The sequence below is a fragment of the Macaca mulatta genome, chromosome 4 (assembly GCF_049350105.2).
Source record: "Macaca mulatta isolate MMU2019108-1 chromosome 4, T2T-MMU8v2.0, whole genome shotgun sequence".
Taxonomy (NCBI): domain Eukaryota; kingdom Metazoa; phylum Chordata; class Mammalia; order Primates; family Cercopithecidae; genus Macaca; species Macaca mulatta.
Genome location: NC_133409.1, coordinates 155495324 through 155516515, shown reverse-complemented (window position 1 = coordinate 155516515; position 21192 = coordinate 155495324). Strand labels below are relative to the sequence as shown.

At 42.7% G+C, this 21192-nt stretch overlaps 2 non-coding genes across 2 annotated transcripts; both read right to left on the bottom strand.

The window, feature by feature from the left end:
* Positions 1-6986: 6986 nt before the first annotated feature.
* Positions 6987-7058, bottom strand: TRNAQ-CUG (transfer RNA glutamine (anticodon CUG)). The gene has a single exon. It is a non-coding gene; the product is annotated as a tRNA-Gln (tRNA).
* Positions 7059-11515: 4457 nt separating this feature from the next.
* Positions 11516-11587, bottom strand: TRNAQ-UUG (transfer RNA glutamine (anticodon UUG)). The gene has a single exon. It is a non-coding gene; the product is annotated as a tRNA-Gln (tRNA).
* Positions 11588-21192: the final 9605 nt, after the last annotated feature.

The window sequence follows — 21192 nt, the reverse complement described above, 5'->3', positions numbered from 1 at the left end:
CTGCCTCAGCCTCCCCAGTAGCTGGAATTACAGGTGCATGCCGCCACGCTCACCTAATTTTTTGTATTTTAGTAGAGACGAGGTTTCACCGTGTTGCCCAGGCTGGTCTCGTGCTCCTGAGCTGAGGTGATTCATCCGCCTTGGCGTCCCAAAGTGCTGAGATTAAAGGCGTAAGCCACCTCACCCAGCCGAGCTCATGATTTTTAAAATATGTGTATGTACTTGTATGGGCATGAATACATGCAAATATGTGTGTATATGCACATACACATGTGTAAGTACATATGATTATATGTGTATACATACACATGTATTTCCTAGGTTTTTCCATTAAAAGGACCAAGAAGCAGATCTCATAGAAGCAGTTAATACACTAAGCCCCCAGGTATTCCTCTCTAATACTCTTACCCACTGAAAGAAATCAGGAAATTACTGAGAAATGACTGAATTTTGGGCTGGGGCAGGGTAGATGCAAATTAAGTCTGGAACAACTTGTTATGCAGAAAATAAGAACATGTTCAAAAGAATGATTGTGGCACTTTGGGGGGCCGAGGCAGGCGGATCACAAGGTCAGGAGATCGTGACCATACTAGTCAACATGGTGAAACCCCGTCTCAACTAAAAATACAAAAAAAAAAAAAAAAAAAAATTAGCCGGGCCTGGTGGCGTGAGCCTGTAATCCCAGCTACTCGGGAGGCGTGAACCAGGGAGGCGGAGATTGTAGTGAGCCAGGATCACACCACTGCACTCCAGCCTTGCGACAGAGTGAGACTCCGTCTCATTCCAAAAAAAAAAAAAAAGAATGATGGTAGCAAGCTACAAGGATCCAGAAGCCACTCGAAGGGTTTTCCACTATGAGCAGGTATAGGCAAAGCGACCTCCAAAGGCCCAGGGAGCTGGGAGGCCAAACAAAGGTTGACAAATCCAGTTTCTCAGAAAGAAACATTTAATAAGGACTTACAAACAGAAGGCACATCTTGGGCTGCAGCCCCAGAGGGTGGATCCTACACTTGCCCTGCAGAAAGTATCCTTTCTATTGCAATCTTTTAGGGTAAAACATGAACAACTGATCACACCTCAGACTGTCTTGCAAAACCCATGGCCACTGGGGAAGTTAAATAAGCACTTTATGAGGGGTTATTCATGCTACGTACATTGTTTTTGACCTTGCCGCAGAATGCCTTGGTATGCAGGAGTCAAATATTGGTCGTTATGACTGTTTTGCTTCAAGATGGCTTTACTCTTGCAAGGCAAAGGCTATTTTCCCAAAAAGGGGCTCTCCCTAATTAAATATGGGTAAAGTTGAACACCAATATAATTAAGGACAATAATGAGTTATAAACCACTGGGGGAAAAAGATGTTGTGAGTCCATATCAAGGATAGGCATTTAAGTGAAATAGAGAAAAGGGAGGACTCTTACTTAAAACAGAATGTTGTGTGCAGACTAGCAAATAAGTAGGGAAGGCTCCAGGGAGCACTTTAAACTTTGATGATGCTCCCCTAACCTGCTGCATCTCTACCCTCAGTCCTCACACTTGACTTCCAAGCAGGAGCTACGGTGAATTTTTTTTTCTGCCCAAACTCCATGTTCTCCTCCTTTTCATTTTCTACCCACAACACTCTTTAGCCCTCTCCTCTGCCCTCACTTTACTTGCTTTACTTCAGTGCTTATTCCTCTGATCTCAACTTAGACTTTAGTGAGACTTCTCTGGCTTCCATGATCTCAGCTTAGCTGCCTCCATCTATGATTCCTCAGCACCCAAATTGCTGTCATCATAATACCACATGTTTTAGTTTCTTTTTGATATCTCCCTCTTACCCTCTAGCAAGTTCCCCCAGTGCAGGGACCAGTCTTGAGATCTTGTTCCCTTTAGAGTCCCCATTGCTTAACACAGTGCCTGGTTCTGGATAACAGTTCATCAACACTTTGCTGGGGATAAGACTTTCACCTAGTTATGGTCTTCACCAGAACCCAGGATGGCTCAGTTTTACCTTTTGCCCCAAGGCTGTCTGCACTGGTTGTTCCCAAATTTCTTCTGCCCATTCTTCCTTCTTCACTAATCCCAACCCTGCTTGCTTTTAAAGAGCTCATGTTTAACCATGATTAAAATAGAAGAACTTGTGGAGTCACTGAACCTTTCTTTTGCATGGTGGGGATTGAATTCATGATGGAAAAGTTTCTAGTTCACATCATTTTTGGCCAGTGGCCTCTGGAGAAAGAGATCCACAAGTGTGATTATATATATATATATATATATATATATGTATTTTTTTTTTTTTTTTTTTTTTTTTTTCCTGATACGGAGTCTGGCTCTGTCGCCCAGGCTGGAGCGCAGTGGCTGGATCTCAGCTCACTGCAAGCTCCGCCTCCCGGGTTTACGCAATTCTCCTGCCTCAGCCTCCCGAGTAGCTGGGACTACAGGCTCCCACCACCTTGCCCGGCTAGTTTTTTGTATTTTTTTAGTAGAGAGGGGGTTTCACCGTGTTAGCCAGGATGGTCTCGATCTCCTGACCTCGTGATCTGCCCGTCTCAGCCTCCCAAAGTGCTGGGATTACAGACTTGAGCCATCGCGCCCGGCTGAGATTCTATATTTAGTTGTATACATTTAGTCATTAATTGCAGAGGCCTCATCTTCTGCTTCAGTGACCAGCACCTGGAGGAGTTATCAAAAGTTTGTGGAAATGGATGGAACATTTTGAGGCCTCACCCACAGTAAGCAAAGACTTACAAGGAACGTGTTTTCCATTATCCAGCCATTTCATTCCCAAGGCTTCACAAAGGAGAGCTTGTCCTCTCAGTAATCCTGACTCCTTTCCACTTCTCAGAAAGACTAGGTTCTGCTGCCCTCATCGCTGCTTTGCTCAAGGGAAAGTCTGGTCAGGGCCTGGGAGGTGCAAGGCCCTGGTAGTGCAAGTAGACATCTTTCTGAAAAGCTGTCATTGTCACATTGCAGGTCATGCATTGTCGCATGCGCTGCATTTGGGAAACTGACCTTTACTTCCCCAGGCCACACCAGCTGGGATGATTTTCACCTTTGGTGTTGGAAAATATTTTTCATGTCTTGTTAGTTTTAGACGAGAAACAGAATGAGGTCTCCCCATGAAAGTCTGAAATCTTCCCATTTGTTAGGATCATTCCCTTGCCACCTCCAGGGTTTTACAGTTTGGAATTCCAGGAGGAGAATTTTCACTGTCTACTGCTTCCGTGCTTGCAAGTCATGAACAATTCTTAGCCAGCCTCGTTCTGGGTTTGGTTTGCTTAGAAACTCAATGACGGAAGCACATTCTCACCTGTGCTATTCAGATGAGCTAAAATCCAAGACTTTCTCAAGTGTGTGTTTCTATTTGGGGCAAACTTCATGCAGAAAGTCTACATTCTGCAGGGAGTGTTTTTTTGTTTGTTTGTTCGTTTTGTTTCGGTTTTGTTTTTGCCCACTAACCATCTGAGTTCACAAGGCGGTGAGCCTTCTTACAAATGAACTACATTCCCCAGCATCCAGGTTTTCATTTTAGTTTTTAATGATAAATCAGAGGCAATATAAAATCAGAAAAAGCTCTCTCTTTAGGAAATAAATCAGCTTATAATTACATGTAAACCATGATGCTTCCTCAAAAGACCTAAATGCTTTTGAAAACCAGTTATGGTGGTGTCAATTTCATTTGAATGCTTATAAGCAAAAGGAATTTAGGAACTAGAAAACTGATTAGCAAATTACCAATCCTGTTGAAACAGCAGTCCCAAGTAAAGTTACTTTGAGCTCTGTCCTTTCATCAGTGATAATTTTTTTTCTGCTGCATTTTCTTGGCATTCATTGTAAAGTTACAGGAATTATCTTGTCAAATTGTTTTCTGTGAGATTGTATTATCAATCAGAATCGGATAGGTTTCCGTTTTTGTTTTTTTTTTTTTTCCAGACAGATTCTCACCCTGTTGCCCAGGCTGGAGTGCAGTGGCACGATCTCGGCTCACTGCAACCTCTGCCTCCCGGGCTCAAGCTATCCTCCTGTCTCGATTACAGGTGTCTGCCACCACGCCTGGCTAATTTTTGTATTTTGGCAGAGACAGGGTTTTGCCATGTAGCCCAGGCTGGTCTCGAATTCCTGAGCTGAGGTGATCCACCTGCCTCGACCTCCCAAAGTGTTAGGATTACAGGCATGAGCCACACTCCTGGTCTCACAATCATATAGGTTTTCAAATGTCATCAAGATTTATAAAACTTGGGCTGGGCACGGTGGCTCACGCCTGTAGTCCCAGCACTTTGGGAGGTCGAGGTGGGCAGATCATGAAGTCAAGAGATCGAGACTATCCTGGCCAATATGGTGAAACCCCATCTCTACTAAAAACGCAAAAATTAGCTGGGCTTGGTGGCACGTGTCTGTAGTCCTAGCTACTCGGGAGTCTGAGGCAGGAGATCGCTTGAACCCGGGAGGCAGAGGTTTCAGTGAGCCGTCATCGGGCCACTGCACGCCAGCCTGGTGACAGACCGAGACTCTGTCTCCAAACAAACAAGCAAACAAACAAACTTGTCTAATAACTGTGCATAATTATAAAATTGGTAGCGTTCACCTTTGGCCCTGTCTGAAAATTAAAAAAAAAAAAATGATAGTGAAGGCAATGGGTGTCATTAATTGTACTTATTGTCATCCTTTCAGATGTATCACAGTTTAGAATGAAATTTACCCACACAAATTCTTAGATTCATGCATACTATAAACACATCCATGGAACTTTAGGATTTGAAACTGCCATTTAATCTGTAGGTCTTTAGCTACAAGTCATAAACAAGCTTGCTGTGATTCTAGTGCTTCTGACAGTTTCAAACCTTAAATGTAGTCCTTCAATATACTTAAAAAGAGCACAAAGACAATATTTTATCATTGGTTTACTTTGTGCATAGGCTGGAAAGGAAATAAAGAAAACAAAACAGGGCTAATGGAAGAAATAGAGAAGGAAAAGGGAATAGTGGGACAAGGAAAAAGAAAAATGGGAAGGCCAGACTGCCCTTGAGGTATGGATCATGAAAATCAAAAGATGTCATTAAGAAATTAACCCTTGTTTTCAAATTAACCATTGTTTTCAAGATTAAGCTTTGTTATACAAACTTGAGCTTTATCGTATTTCCAAATATCTTTTTTCTTTTAAGAAAATTTTTATCTTTTAGCTTGGCCCAACTTTGGGACATATTCCAAATAGCTCAAATGAATGCCAAAAGTCACCAAGGCCTGTTTGTGACCTATTGTTGTTTTCTGGATCTCTTCAAAGCCTGCAGGGTTCACCAAGGAAACTCTGCTGTGCTTAATGGCGCCAACATCTTCATTATGAGTAGGGTAACTGACCCCTGGGCCAAAGCATTGGAATCCGACTCCTGGGGTTTCTGCACTCCAGGCTACTGGTTCATATGTAAGCTCATCAACAGCCTAATGGGTTCTTAGTTCTTTACGGGAAACTGGACACTACAAAATGGAATATTTGAGTCTTCAACCTCTTCCTCTTTATCTCTTTATTCCCCGTGCCTGAAAATGTTGAATACTATAGAGGACGAATGCTTTGGGGATATAAAGTGTATTAAAAAAACTAATCAAAAGATTCCAGGTTGCAGTGCAGTGGCAAGATCTTGGCTCACTGCAGGCTCAGCCTCCCGGGTTCAAGCGATTCTCCTGCCTCAGCCTCCCTAGTAGCTGGGATTACAGGCGCATGCCAACATGCCTGGCTAATTATTTTATATTTTTAGTAGAGACAGGATTTCACCATGTTAGCCAGGATGGTCTCGATCTACTGACCTGGTGATCCACCTGCTTCGGACTCCCAAAGTGTTGAGATTACAGGCGTGAGCCACCAAGCCCGGCCCAAAGGTGATTTTAAAATAAATTGTGATGGCACAGCTAACTTTACCTATGAAGGAAAACAAAGGTAGATCTCTCAAGTGTGTAAGAAATTCAGTTTCAGATAGATTACTGATTTAAATACAAAACGTAAAACAACAAAACATGCAGTGGAAATTAATAAGAGAACTCAGAAGAAAAAAAATATTGACTTGGAAACTGTTACATAAGACATATTTGAGCAAGAATGGCTTAATAAAAATATGCTTCTATGAATGTCTACAAAAATCACAATAAAAATACAAATCATCTTAAATCAAATGTACACAAATAGGAAATTTACAGAAAAAAATGCGTTTGAAAAATAGAAACAAAAGAGTCTGAGTATGAGATGACAAGGGAATTGCTTTGTCCTGTTATGGTATTATTTTCATCAAAACAGTATCTTTAAGCTATTTTAATCCCTTGGAATCTTTAAGAATTGTAAAAATATTTTTATGCTTTCACACATTGCTTTCCAGTGGTGTTCTAAAATGTTTCTTTACAAATTTAAATCATTCTAAAGCATGTAATTGCCAGCATCTGATGAAATACAAATTAGAAGTGTCTAATGACTCAGTGAATTTTGTCCTTTGGAACCTAAAAGCTAACAACTTGGCAGGTACTAGAATTCTTTAAAAATATACTTAGCATAATTTTATTTAACAGTTGAAAATGTGCATAAATTCTTTTTCTATCTTTAAAAGATATTTCTATTCCACATCTGCCATAGAATTTTAAACCCACTATGTTACACGTTTATGCTTAAAGGCCAACTGATCACACCATCATAACATTCTGAAACAGATTTAAAATTGATATATAATTTTTAGTCATTACCAGTAATTATCTGTATTTTAAGTGTTTTTCCCCTGGTTTTAGTTGTTTTTAAATTTAATGGTGGTAGTATGCAATCAATAAAAAATGAATGTATAATGTTTAAGTACTTATAAATACATAAAAATAAAATTGTGTTGAAAATATATCATTAAACAAAAGAGATAAAACTTCCCACACCCGTTAAACTCATGTGTTTGTGAGTAAGCGCTCTGGGAAGGAATGAGAAAGCTGTGTAGAAATTGCATGATTGCTTCTTCCCATAATAGAAACTTAAAACCAACGCTAGGTCCCACCGAGATTTGAACTCGGATCGCTGGATTCAGAGTCCAGAGTGCTGACCATTACACCATGGGGCCAATCTGCCGTGATATAGCTCTTCCTTTCTAAAGTCTGATTTGGTTTTCCAATGTCGGCACACCCCACCCTTCGCACCCCAGACCTTTTCTTCCAAGGGGTTCGGAAACTTGGTGCCCCCTCGGGCCTCTGTTTCTGCACTGGAAAAAAAGTGAAGTTGTCGAACAAAACCGAGCCCTTACCGTGTGCCAGGTTTTGTGACTAGTGTTTTGTATTGTTACCTCATGAAACGCTCACAGAACCCTGGTGAGATGCGAACTATTGTCGTTATTTTACAGGTGAGGAGCCTGTGAGAGACCTGAGATCTTTCATTCTGCTTTGTTATCAGATCCTATTGCTTTACAAAAATCGTCGCTTATTAGGGTGGTGTATGGAGCTTTTGAGGACGTGCATGGAAAGATTTCCCAAAGTCGCAGAGGAGACGTTGGTGTTTACGGAAAACCGAAATAAGTGAACTTGCAAGACGAGACTGGAGGAAAATCCCAGCATTCCTGGGAGCTCAACTGAGGGGGCGAAGGGAAGGGGGAAAGCCCCTCGGGAGTTTCCCAGGACAGCGCGCGGCCCCACGGGCCTCCTACTGCGGGCTCACCAACCAGAAATATACGCAGGGGAGACTCCCAAACGGACACAAAAAAGATTCTCCACCCCTGCTTCGCCTAGCCCCTTTTTCGCACATACACGGGAGCCCGTACTGTGAAAATCCACCCCCTACACCACAGCTGATTGCTGTGATGGGTCTCTGGAGATGTTCTCAGTCGGCCCTACCCTAGCATCTTTATAAACGCCTCCTGGTGGCTTTTAGCTGACTAGGAGCGCCACGATATTCAGTACACATTTAGAAGCGAGTGTTTCAGCAATTTCCTTAATAGTAGAGAGGAATTCAGCTCTGCTCCAAGTAGTTTAACCTGGATTCGACGCCTGTTCAAGGAGCGCGTGCTTAGTGCAAATTGAATCTAATAGTTTGCAGGTTGGGGCTGGTTTCCGGGATTTCAGATTTTTAAACGGACACACGGACACGCTGGAAGTGGTGTTCGAGGACCGCAGGCGCCCTCTTGTGGATGATAAGGAGCACCGCCCCCACCCCCCAGCCCCCGACGCCAAACAAACAAGAAAACCACAACCCAGTAACTCTCCCTGCAAATAATACAGACTTCTTTTATCAGGATTCCTGCTGGATTTATTTGCAACGGAATTTTTGCAACTGGCTGTCATTAGGCAAAATCTTTAAATTCAGTGTTTTCTGGAAAGCTGGGTTGGGAGTGTTCCTCAGTCTTAGACTAGGTCTGTGAGAAACAAATTCACCGTCCAAACACAAAGAATGAACTCAGAGACCCGGAGAACAGCAAAAGTGAGAGTTTAACGACGGTCTTGAAAGATCGGTTGTCTGATGAGCAGGCACACCCAGCACACTTTGAACAACTAATTTATGCCCTAGTGCGCAGGTCCCTCCCCGGGTTCCTCATAGGGTGAGTACTATGGGGTCACAACCTTCCCAGATGTCGCCTATAGATTGTTGAGTAGAGGCTTTAGGCGTTCCTTTTGGGTTGTCTTGCTGCATTTTTGTTGCAGCCCACAAAGAATTCCAATCCTAGTTAGCTCAGGGGCTCTTCAAGTATTTGACTCATGACCTAAGTAGCTGGGCAGGCTGATAAGAACAGACAAAACGAGCTATTTTGCAGACTAGTAAACTTTCATCTTAGACTGAACTTTGGTTCGAGTGAGGGCAACTAAGCGGCGGCGGGAAAGAGAGAGGGCCCGACAAGCAGGCATCGCTATTCAAGCAGGGGCCTCGTATATCCTGTTTCTTCTGTATTTTGCTTACCTAAGAAGATTTAAGGCACTTTGTCTTAGAAATGGACCGCTGTATACATTATTTCCTTCAGGTCCAGGATGGTCAAGGACAGTCCCGTTTGCACAGAGGTGGCAGGAAACTCTCAGGAGAGAGGGTAAACATCCTCCAAGGCAGATTCCAAACTTTCAAACCGTGGTGGAGACAAGAAAAGTTCCTTAAAACAAAACAAAACATAAAAAAGTCCTTACAAAGAGGATGATTTCAAACCTGAGTGGAGAAAGTTCCATAGATTTCTTGCCCCTCTACATAACCAGCCAGACAGGAATATACTAGTTCAATCACAATTTCCAATGCGAAAGAGGAAAATAGTTCCAATTGTTTTTTTGTTTTGTTTTGTTTTGTTTTGTTTTTGTTTTTGTTTTTTTGAGACAACCTTCCTCTGTCACCCAGGCTGGAGTGCAGTGACGTGATCTTGGCTCACTGCGTTGCAACCTCCGTCTCCCGGGTTCAAGCGATTCTTGTGCCTCAGCCTCCCAAGTAGCTGGAATTACAGACGTGTGCCACTACACCCAGCTAATTTTTGTATTTTTAGTAGAGACAGGGTTTCATTATGTTGGCCAGGTTGGTCTCGAACTCCTGACCTCAAGTGATCCACTGGCCTTGGCCTCCCAAAATGTTGGGATTACAGATATGAGCCACTGAACCCTGTCCCAATGTTCTTGACCTTGTGGGGTTCCTGATAGGTTTAAAAAAAAAAAAAAGTGCACCACGTGTAGTACGGTGCCTGTGTCTTGAGCAGTGACTTCTGGGTTAGCATAAAGAATACATCTGTGCTTTTCCTGTGCTATCTCCCATAGCCTTCTCAGATTCTCATTCTCAGACCAACTGTGATGAGAGCAGCAAATTGAAACTCTATTGAGCATGGTGAGAGTAAGTGCTGGGTTCAGAGGTTACTGTCTTCTCCCTGTATTCTCAGAAAGGATGCAGAATTTATCAGCTTAAATCTTTGCTTTTTGGTAGCAATAAAAAATCTTCAATTTAATCCAGAATGTTTAGTTACTACCTTCCCGAGGCTAGGCTGGTGTCAGGCCCTGGGCTCCCTACAACCGGTAAGTACCCAAACTAGGCATGTATGGACTTCTGGACCACTGGCCAAGAATGTAGTGAAAGGAACCTTCCGTCCAAGGTGAATTATCTTCCAAAAACGTGAAAAATATAGTGATCTAATCATATACCTCCCATCCCTACTTTAGCTATTAACTGAAAGCCCTCATTAAGACACTGTCATAATTGAAATTCATCCCAGGGAGACTTCTGCTCCAGTCTTGGGCGAAGACTTGTTCTTAGAGTGGATGTAGACTTGGGATCAGTGAAGGAAAAAGAGTGAAAAGAAACTTGTGAAGAAGCAGAGCAGAAAGATGTGTAACCAAGTGGAGACAGGCTACCCTGGGTTCCAGGATAATCAAATCACATTAGATAAAAGTTTATGCACTCAGCAAGTATTTTTGAACTCCTAACATGAGCCAGGCACAATGAAACTGAGAAATGAAAGGTGAAAAAGACCACAGTATTGATCTCTCCCCTAGGAGAACTTGCTGTCTAGAGTAAGAGGGAGAGCTTATTAAATGAGAATTAAATTATGAGGTGGTGTGAGAAGGAGATTTAGGGTGTTGAAGAGACATAGATGGGCATGTAAGCTCCTGTAAAGGGAGTTCAGTGAAGGCATCAGTAAGAAGGTTTGGAAGGTCTAAGTTAATATTTGAAGAATGAGTAAAAGAACTAACTCTCATAACGTGAGGGTAGAGGGGAGGACAAAAATGTTTTGCAGGTACAAAATGAGAAGAGAGGGAAAAATTAAAGAATAGAAATAATTTTACCATGGCTGGTGACTAGAAGCTAATTTTGGGCTCTGTGTGTGGCAGGAATGGTGATGGATGAGGCTGGAGATGTGTGCAAGTTAGGGCAGCAATCACGCAAATGTAAAAAGCTGTCTCAAGCAAAAGGGAAAGGACTTGTGTGACAGTCTCTAAGATGACAGCAAGGCCTGTGCGCTGATGAGCTGCTACCAGCAGTTTGAACAGTACCATGCCTATCAACTTAAAGTGCAGAGGCTTTACCAAAAGAAAGAACTTAAGAAATTTGCAACCAGGATAGGATGAGGTGGCCTGACCATTTGCTAATCCATTACACTTTTCATGTGTGGGCTTGAATCCCATCCTCACTGAAAGCGTTCCATGGAAAGAGTGAAGCCTGGAGGGAGAACAGTACCACTACAAGTTTGTTGACCTCAAATCAGGTATTTATCGCTTCTCATGTCAGACACCTTTTTTTCCAGTGATAGAGTAATGTGGTCATTCTTTTAAAAACAGGCGTTTATTTATTATGCACACATACATTCCTTTCTAGGAATCAAGACACGGGGAGACATTTCAGACAGGTGCCTCTCTCCCATATGCGTCTGGGCACAGGTTACAGAATTGGGGAGTTGTTCCTGGTAGTGTTGATAGTGCACATGTGCTTGCTTCCACAGGTGGTCTCACACTTCTGAGGACTAACATAGATACTACTGCTAAGCAGATACTATGAACGTATGGTGGACTGGATTACGAGGAAGCACTCTAGTTTTGAGAGAAAGATTACTGGGAGAAGTGAAAAAAACAGTTAAGAAGGTCCCACCGAGATTTGAACTCGGATCGCTGGATTCAAAGTCCAGAGTGCTAACCATTACACCATGGGGCCCCACATGAACCTGTTTGATAAGCTTTTCTTCTGACAAGTATTTATCCCTGAGTCACTAGCTCTTAACTGCTAAATATAAAACAATGGGCTTTTAAACAAAACTGTACTGCCCTCTACAGGAGTATTTTGGAAATGCTTGGGTGTTTTGTTTGTTTCAATGATTAGGGTACAACTGCCTTTCACAGGTCAGAACCAGAGATGCTGGAAATCTTGCAATGCTCAGGACAATACTGCATAAAGAATTAACCATAGGAGTGCACAATTTTTGCAAAACGACCTTGGATCTTTCATCTAGGTTTTCTGGGGCCTTTTCTAACAGTAAAATCCGTGCTCCCATGCTTGTTTGTACTCTCCCACTGAATCATCCTCTCACATACAATTGCAATGCTGTGTAGGACCTTGCTAGGGTTTTGACTTTTATTCTGAAATGAGAAGTCACAGCTTCTGGTTCGATGTCCTGAGAGACTCACCTTCAGAATCTTCAGCTACTCTATGACAAGTCTGACCACTCTGAAGCCACCATACTGTTAGGTAACTCAGGCCACACATGTAGATGCTCTGGCTGGTAGTCCCAGTGCCACAGTCAGCATCATTTACCAGTTATATGAGTGAAGAGGCTTCCAAGTGATCCCAGTCCTCAGTGGTTATCCCAAGAATCGCCCTAAACTGGTGAGTTTATACCTGATGCTTCAGACATCTTGGAGCAGAAGTAGCAATCCCTGCTGTGCTTTGTCCAATTTCCTGACCACAGAATCCATGAATATAATATGCTTGTTTTATGCCATCAAGTTTGGGGCTAGCTTGTTATGCAGTAATAATAACCAGAATAACTCCAGAAACAGGAATTGTATCTATCTACTGTGAAAAGAAAATAAATCTCAGGACCCCAAATCACTAAAATAAAGGGAAAAGTCAAGATGGGAACTGTGACAGGCAAACCTGCCTCCCATTTTATTCCTAAATAAGATAGCTACAAAGTTTTTTTTGTCTTGTTTTGTTTTTCTGCTTTTGTTTTTGTTTTTTTGTTTTTAAGCTACATACCTCCCTCTCAATTTGCCCACAAAGAAATTCTTTGTGGACCTCAAGATCTTTACCCTAAAACAGTTCTGTTGAATTTCACCCTGGCAATGGAAGTTCATAGCTTATCTTCACAGAGGCAGGACAGAAAGTCATCCCTCTGTTCACCTGAGACAAATGCACATCCGATTGCTTCTTCTGCCCTATTGTTTATGTAAAAATGCAGATTCACTAAGAGGACTAAGGAATAAGTGATTATTTCTCTATCCGTCCTCACATGTAAATTGTGTATTAAGGGAAAGGCTAATCAGAGACTCGAAAGAATGCAACCTTTTGTCTCTTATCTACCTATGACCTGGAACCTTCCCCCTACCCCACATTTTGAGTTGTCCCTTTCCAGACTGAACCAATGTACATCTTACACATATTGACTGAAGTCTCATGTCTCCCTGTATAAAACCAAACTGTGCCCCTACCACCTTGGGCACATGTCGTCAGGAGCCCCTGAGGCTGTGTCACGGACGTGTCCTTAACCTTGGCAAAATAAACTTTCTAAATTGATTGAGACTGGTTTCAGATACTTTGGGTTCACACTACTCTCTGTGTTGCCCAATAAGCCTGTCTCGTATTTTTTGCCACCATAAATAATGCCTTAGTGAATATCGGTGTTCATGTTTCCTTTGTTACGTATCTTCAGAAATGGTGTTTACAAAATTGTTGGCCTGGGAGTCTGAAAGAGTGGGATAAAATGTGGAAAAGTAAAAAACTTTAAGTAGATGATTAGAGATAAGAAAATCCCCCCAAAGATACCCTCTATGTGCTATGTACTGTTATCATAGGAAGCAACAATGAGACATTTGTTGGGTATCATTCACTCAGTATGCATTTCAGGCACTGGTCTTGGTGATGGGCTACGGCTGAGAACAAGACTCCTTTATTAGAATTTATCCCTTTATGCATCATTGTACAAGAATATCATTTGCTTTCCTAGATCTAGATCTTAGCAGGGGCAGAAACACTTTCTCTTTCTTATTTTGTGGTGCATTTTTTCAGCAGCTATTTAGAAAACGTGCAGGTTTTTGAGGCTAAGAGCAAAAAAGGTGGACGATGAAGCTCAAAACTTCTTACCCACCCCATGGCTCTCTTTGCTCCAACCACTATGGCCTAACCTGCTGTTCCCAGAACATGCTAAGCAGAGGCCTGCCTCTGGTACTTTGCACTCATAGTTCCTTCTGCCCCAAACAGCTTCCCCCAGATAGCAATACTCTCTCACTACTTTATGCCAATGACAGTTCAGTGAGACCTCATTTGTACACCCTCCTTAAAAATGCAATCTCCAGTTCCCTGTCCCCTTTCCTGCTGTGTTTTTATCTAAACCACTTATCAAGGTGATGACATGTTATGGAATTTAATCCCACCTCAAAGTACCACAAGAACAGGAATTTTAGCAGGCTATTTTCACCATGTATTCTCAATGCAAATATATTTTCTCTCATATATTAAGTGCTCAATAAATGTTTTTGGTTAAGTAAATTAATTTCTGTTAAGTTGGCTGATGGGGTCATATATAGGTAAAATTACTGGCTCTACAGTGATTTTCCTCACTTATAAATATAATTTGCAGTAATTGCTATATTATTCTTTTCCTCTTAATGCATGGTGATAATTATTTCCCTGTTACGTATGTCTTTTTTGTTTGTTTGTTTGTTTGTTTGTTTGAGACAGAGCCTCGCTCTGTTGTCCAGGCTGGAGTTCAGTGGCGCAATCTGGGCTCACTGCAACCTCTGCCTCCTGGGTTCAAGTGATTCTCAGTGGCGCAATCTGGGCTCACTGCAACCTCTGCCTCCTGGGTTCAAGTGATTCTCCTGCCTTAGCCTCCCGAGTAGGATTACAGGCATATGCCACCATGCCCAGCTAACTTTTGTAATTTTAGTAGAGACGGGGTTTTACCATGTTGACCAGGCTGGTATTGAACTCCTGACCTGAAGTGATCTGCCCACCTTGGCCTCCCAAAGTACTGGGATTACAGGCGTCAGCCATCACACTGAAAAGAAATCAGGCACATTCCTCAGCCCCGGGCTCAACACAAACAGGCCCAGTACAAACACATCCCACCATATATCTCTCAACACAAACAGGCCCAGTACAAACACATCCCACCATATATCTCTCAACACAAACAGGCCCAGTACAAACACATATCTCTCAATTTCCTGAAGCCCAGTACAAACACCACCTGGAAAATCTCCGATAAGGACACAGCCGTTTGTAGTTTTAATGAAAGCACGGGAACCAATTGTAATGCTGTAACCAAAAGAATTCCTTTGTTCCTCTGTAACTTTGCTATCCTATCTACCTCGGGCTATAAAAGGCAAGCACTCGCATTGTTCGGGGCCCTCCTGTATGCGGTGGAACGGAGGGACCAAGTTCGAACTTGTAGTAAAAGATCCTTGCCGCTTGGCTTTGACTCTGGACTCTGGTGGTCTTCTTTGGGGAACAAACGGTCTGGGCATAACAACACCTGGCCTACATATATCTTATTGTCTTAATCATACAACTTCCTGATAAAACGAGGCTGATTTTCACCACTATTTTGCTGATAAGGAAACTGGTATAATGAGTGTCACTGACTTGTTTGTGATCACACAGTGGCCAAAATGGCATTTGTTTCTTTGTGGTGATCTCACAAAGGTCAAGATGACCTTAAATCCTCAGTTTTGGCTGTTTTTGTTTTGTTTTGCTTTATTTTAAACCAAGGAACCAGGTTCTAGCTCCTATGTTTGTTCATTGCATGGAGAGGAACAGGAAGATCTGGAGGCCACTGAATGGGAGGTTAGATCCATTTATTTGGTTAAGCCTGTAGGTTTTCTCATCTCCTTTCCTTCCCGCAGCACAATTCTCTTAAATGGCAGAATCTTATTTTAAAATTCTCAGTCTGTAGTCTTCTTGTCCATACAGAAAATGAGATTCCAGGTCAACACATTTGATAGTCTGAACTGTGCTAACTGCTCCAATATTTGAGTACATCTTTTGGGGCTGTGGGAATTTAGTGTTGTAGGCGTCAAGTGGGATTCGTTCCCAAAATTTGGAAAGACTATAGAAATACAACCTGGTTGGCCAGGTGCGGTGACTCATGCCTGTAACCCCACCAATTTGGGAGGTTGAGGCGGGTGGATCACCTGATGTCAGGAGTTCGAGACGAGCCTGGCCAACATGGCGAAACCCCACCTCTACTAAAAATTTTTCAAAAAGTAGGCATAAGTTTTAAAATTTAAAAGTTTTTAAATTTTTAAAAAACTAGGCCTGTAATTCCAGCTACTTGGGATACTCGGGAGGCTGAAGCAGGAGAATCTCTTGAACCCGAGAAGTAGAGGTTGCAATGAGCTGAGATCACACCATTGCACTCCAGGGCAACAGAGTAAGACTCATCTCAAAAAAAAAAAAAAAAAAAAAAAAAAGAGCAAGAAGAAATATAACCTGGCTATAATATAAGCATAAATAAAATAGATGACATTCTCTCAAAGCTTTTCTTAGCCTCTTATGTTTCTCAGATTTAAATAATTGAATAATTGGCCCAGGCGCGGTGGCTCACGCCTGTAATCCTAGCATTTTGGGAGGCCGAGGCGGGCGGATTGTCTGAGGTCAGGAGTTTAAGACCAGCCCCGCCAACATGGTGAAACTCCATCTCTACTAAAAATACAAAAAAGTAGCCGGGTGCAGTGGCACGCACCTGTAATCCCAGCTACTCGGGAGGCTGAAGCAGGAGAATCTCTTGAACCTGGGAGGCAGAGGTTGCAGGGATCATGCCACTGCACTCCAGCCTGGGCAACAGATCTAAAAAAAAAAAAAAAAAAAAAAAAAAAAAAAAAAAAAAAGAAATAGTCAAATGCAAAATAATACAAAGTAAAATTCCAGCAATTTAATGACAGATATTGAAGCCGCCTTTGCAAAATTATGACTGAGACAGTGAAAGAGATGGAGTTTAACCAACTCCATCTTGCTTCTAACCTCCAAGCCATCCTTGTTCATTACTAGGTGTAGGCTGAACTAACTTTGGGAGAAACTTAGTTTGTAGTTTATAGTTTAAGTAAAGATGGTAACAGCCCTTTCCCAAAGCAGACCTCCTTCTTGCCTTGGGACTGGATTGCCTTTGTAGGACTAACATTAGCCACGAGATTAGAAATTACGGTTTAGGAGTCATGCAACTGGAGGCCACCAGATTCTGACCCTCCCTAACTGCTCCTAAAATCAGTGCTTGACATTTTTTGCAGACCCTGCACTGGATGGGTCAGATAGCACCACCCAGATCTATTAACTGGCTTATCTGATCTTGTGGCCCTAACCCAGGAACTGACTCAGCACAAGAAGAGAGCTTCAACTCCCTATGATTTCATCTCTGACCATTCAGCACTCCTGGCTCACTTACTTCTCCTCCGCTCCCACTGCCCTCCACCAAGTTATCCTTAAAAATTCTGCTTCCCAAATGCCCGGGGAGACTGATTTGAGTAATAAAACTCCAGTCTCCTGCACAGACAGCTCTGTGTGAATTACTCTTTCTCTCTTGCAATTAATGGATCAGCTCTGTCTAGGCAGCAGGCAAGGTTAACCCCTTGGGCAGTTACAATATGTACATGGGAAAGTGGTTGGCCTGCTTGGAATTGGAACAAAGGCAAACTGAGCATGATGATTGTTAATGAGTTGTAGCCCAAAACCAACCAAGGAAGGACTATTAGTTCATGCTAGATTGCCAGCGTGGCTGTTTAAGACAAAAGTAAGAGAGACAAGTTTTAATCCCATTCAAAATTATGAAACTGTTCCTTAGTAACCAGGCTGTTTCATTTACTTTGATTCATTACTTACTAAAGCAATTTCTGATTAACAATTTATGGTCAGTTCTAAGTCAGGTACATCTTCCACTATAATTGACACAATGAGTTCTAGCTTTACTATTTTCTTATAAGTTTTGTTATTGTGAATATATCCTTCAGATGCAAACATCCCAATAAAATCTCTGCTTGAAAAGGCCAGGTGCAGTGGCTCACGCCTGTAATCCCATCACTTTGGGAGGCCGAGGCAGACAGATCACCTGAGCTCAGGAGTTTGAGATCAGCCTGGCCAACATGGTGAAACCCCATCTCTACTAAAAATACAAAAATTAGCTGGGCATGGTGGTGTGCACCTGTACTCCCAGCTACTTGGGAGACTGAGGCATGAGAATCGCTTGAACCTGGGAGGCGGAGGTAGCAGTGAGCCGGGATTGCACCACTGCACTCCAGCCTGGGTGACAGAGCGAGACTCCATCTCAAATAAATAAATAAATAAATAAATAAATAAAATCCCCGCTTGAAGTATCCCATCAGTATATCCAGGTTACAACAACCGAGGCTCATGGAAACATTGCAGAGGAAGACAGGCTAGGGAGACTGTCAGGTTTGCAGGACCTTCTTTGGTATGGTACGAATGTGTCCCCCAAAATTAAAGTGTTGGAAACTTAAGCCCCAGTGCAACAAGGTTGGCAGGTGGAGTCTTTTGGAAAATGTTTAAGTCATGAGGGCTCTGCTTTCAGGAATGAATTAATGCTGTTATAAAAGGGCTTGACAGAGGAAGGGAGTTCATATCTTTTTGCCCTTCTGCCATGGGAAGACATAGCGTTAACCCCCCACAACCCTCCCCTAAAGACACAGGACACAAGGTGCCAATTTGGAAGCAGAGACCTGAACTTCACCAGCCATGGAACCTTCTGGGACCTGAATCTTGTACTCCCAGCCTCCAGAACTGTGAGAAAAATCATTTTTTTTTTTTTTTTTTTTAGATGTGAAGGGGTGGTCTGCCCCTCCACACCTGTGGGCATTTCTCATCAGGTGAAACGAGAGACTTGAGAAAAGAGACACAGAGATAAAGTATAGAGAAAGAAAAAGTGGGTCCAGGGGACCGGCGCTCAGCATATGGAGGACCCAGGCTGGCACCAGTTTCTGACTTCCCTCAGTACATATTGATCATTATCTTTACCATCTCGGAAAGGGGGAAGTGGCAGGACAGTAGGATCATAGTAGGGAGAAGGTCAGCAAGAAGACATATGAATAAAGATCTCTGTGTGATGAATAAGTTTAAGGAAAAGTGCTGTGCTTTGATGTTCATATATGCAACCATCTCCATAAACATTTTCAGTGCATAAAGAGCAGCACTGCTGCTAGCACGTCCCACTTCCAGCCCTAAGGCTGGTTTTCTCCTGTGTCAGTAAATAGAACATACAATCGGGTTTTACACGGAGACATTCCATTGCCCAGGGAGGAGCAGGAGACAGATGCCTTCCTCTATCTCAACTGCAAAGAGGCCTTCCTCTTTTACTAATCCTCCTCAGCACAGACCCTTTACGGGTGTCAGGTGTCGGGGTGGGGGAATGATCAGGTCTTTGCCTTCCCATGAGGCCATATTTCAGACTATCACATGGGGAGAAACCTTGGACAATTACCTAGCTTTCCTAGGCAGAGGTCCCTGCGGCCTTCCGCAGTGTTTGTGTCCCTGGGTGCTTGAGATTAGAGAATGGTGATGACTTTTAGCAAGCATACTGCCTTCAGGCACTTGTTTAACAAAGCACATCCCGCACAGCCCCAAATCCATTAAACCTTGAGTAAACACAGCACATGTCTCTGCAAGCACAGGGTTGGGGGTGGGGTTACAGATTAACAGCATCTCAAGGCAGAAGAATTTTTCTTAGTACAGAACAAAATGGAGTCTCTTCTGTCTACTTCTTTCTACATAGACACAGTAACAGTCTGATGTCTCTTTCTTTTTCCCACAGAGACGGAGTCTCGCTGTGTTGCCCAGGCTGGAGTGCAGTGGTGCGATCTCAGGTCACTGTAAGCTCCGCCTCCCAGGTTCTTGCCATTCTCCTGCCTCAGCCTCCGGAGTAGCTGGGACTACAGGCGCCCGCCGCCACGCCTGACTAATTTTTTTTTTTTTTAATAGAGACGGAGTGTCACTGTGTTAGCCAGGATGGTCTCGATCTCCTGACTTCGTGATCCACCCGCCTCGGCCTCCCAAAGTGCTGGGATTACAGGCGTGAGTCACCGCGCCTGGCCGAGAAAAATAAATTTCTTTATAAATTACTCCGTCTCAGATATTCTGTTATAGCAGCACAAATGTACTGACGTTGCTTAAGGTTTTCTAGCCTTAAACGCTATGATTATTCAATTATAGCTCGTATCTTGTAAATTTGTTCTGAGACAGGCTGAAGAGTAAGTTCTTACAGGGGAACGTGAGGTTGTAATGAAAAAAAAAATCAATTTAGAAGAAAGCTTTTGTGAAAGAAGTTGAGGACTGTACCTACGTTAAACATGAAAATAACAAAAACAAAAAAATACCCTTATTCCTGACAATAAACCAAAATGTTCATTTGAGAGAAGGATCACCTAGAGGGTAGACAATAAAACCCTGTTGAAGGATATGATGCTCTCTTATTCTCCTGTTATGAAATAAAATCCTCTTCCAGTCTTTTTCTATTTCCTGATGTCAAATATCCATTCAGGCCTACGATTTCTTATAATTTAATACCTACTAATAAAATTTCAGAACATAGCCTTGCAAAAAAAAAAAAATTTTTTTTTTTTTTTTTTTTTTTTTTTTTTTTTGAGACAGGATCTAGCACTGTCACCCAGGCTAGAGTACAGTAGCTCAATCTAGGCTTACTGCAACCTCCACCTCCCGGGTTCAAGCGATCCTCCTGCCTCAGCCTCCCGAGTAGCTAGGATTACAGGCGGGCCACCATGCCTGCCTAATTAAGAAAAAACTTTTAGTAGAGACGGGGTTTTACCGTGTTGTATTGGGCAGGGTGGTCTCGAACCCCTAGCCTCAAGTGATTCGCCCGCCTCGGCCTCCCAAAGTGCTGGGAATAAGGGCATGAGCAACCGCGCCTGGCTATAAATTTTTATTTTTTTGTTTGAGACGGAATTTCACTCTTGTTGCCCAGGCTGGAGTGTAATGACGCCATGTCGGCTCACAGCAACCTCCCCCTCCCTGGTTCAAGCGATTCTCCTGACTCAGCCTCCCGACTAGCTGGAATTGCAGGCATGCACCACCATGCCCAGATAATTTTGTGTTTTAAGTAGAGACGAGGTTTCCCCATGTGGTCAGGCTGGTCTCAGACTCACAACCTCAGGTGATCTGCCCGCCTCGGCCTCCCAAAGTGCTGGGATTACAGGCGTGAGCCACCGCGCTTGGCCCTGTAAAATCCTAATGAACAAAATCATTCACCAAAAAAAAAAAAAAAAAAAAAAAAAAAAAAAAAAAAAAAAAAAAAGTAAGGGCATGGTCTCTTCACAAAGATAGTCAAAGGATGTGATCTGATGTGTTAGATTTTTCTCTTTCCTGTTCAATATGGGGTTTTGCATCTTAGTTTGTTTGGGCCACTGTAACGAAATATACTAAACTAGGTGACTAACAAGTAACAGGAATTTACTTCTTACAGTTCTAAAGGCTAGGAAGTCTAAGATCAAGGAGACACCATATTCTAGGTCTAATGAGGCTCACTCTCTGCTTCATAGATAGCGTCTTCTTGCAACTTCATATGGTATAGGGGGTGAACAAGC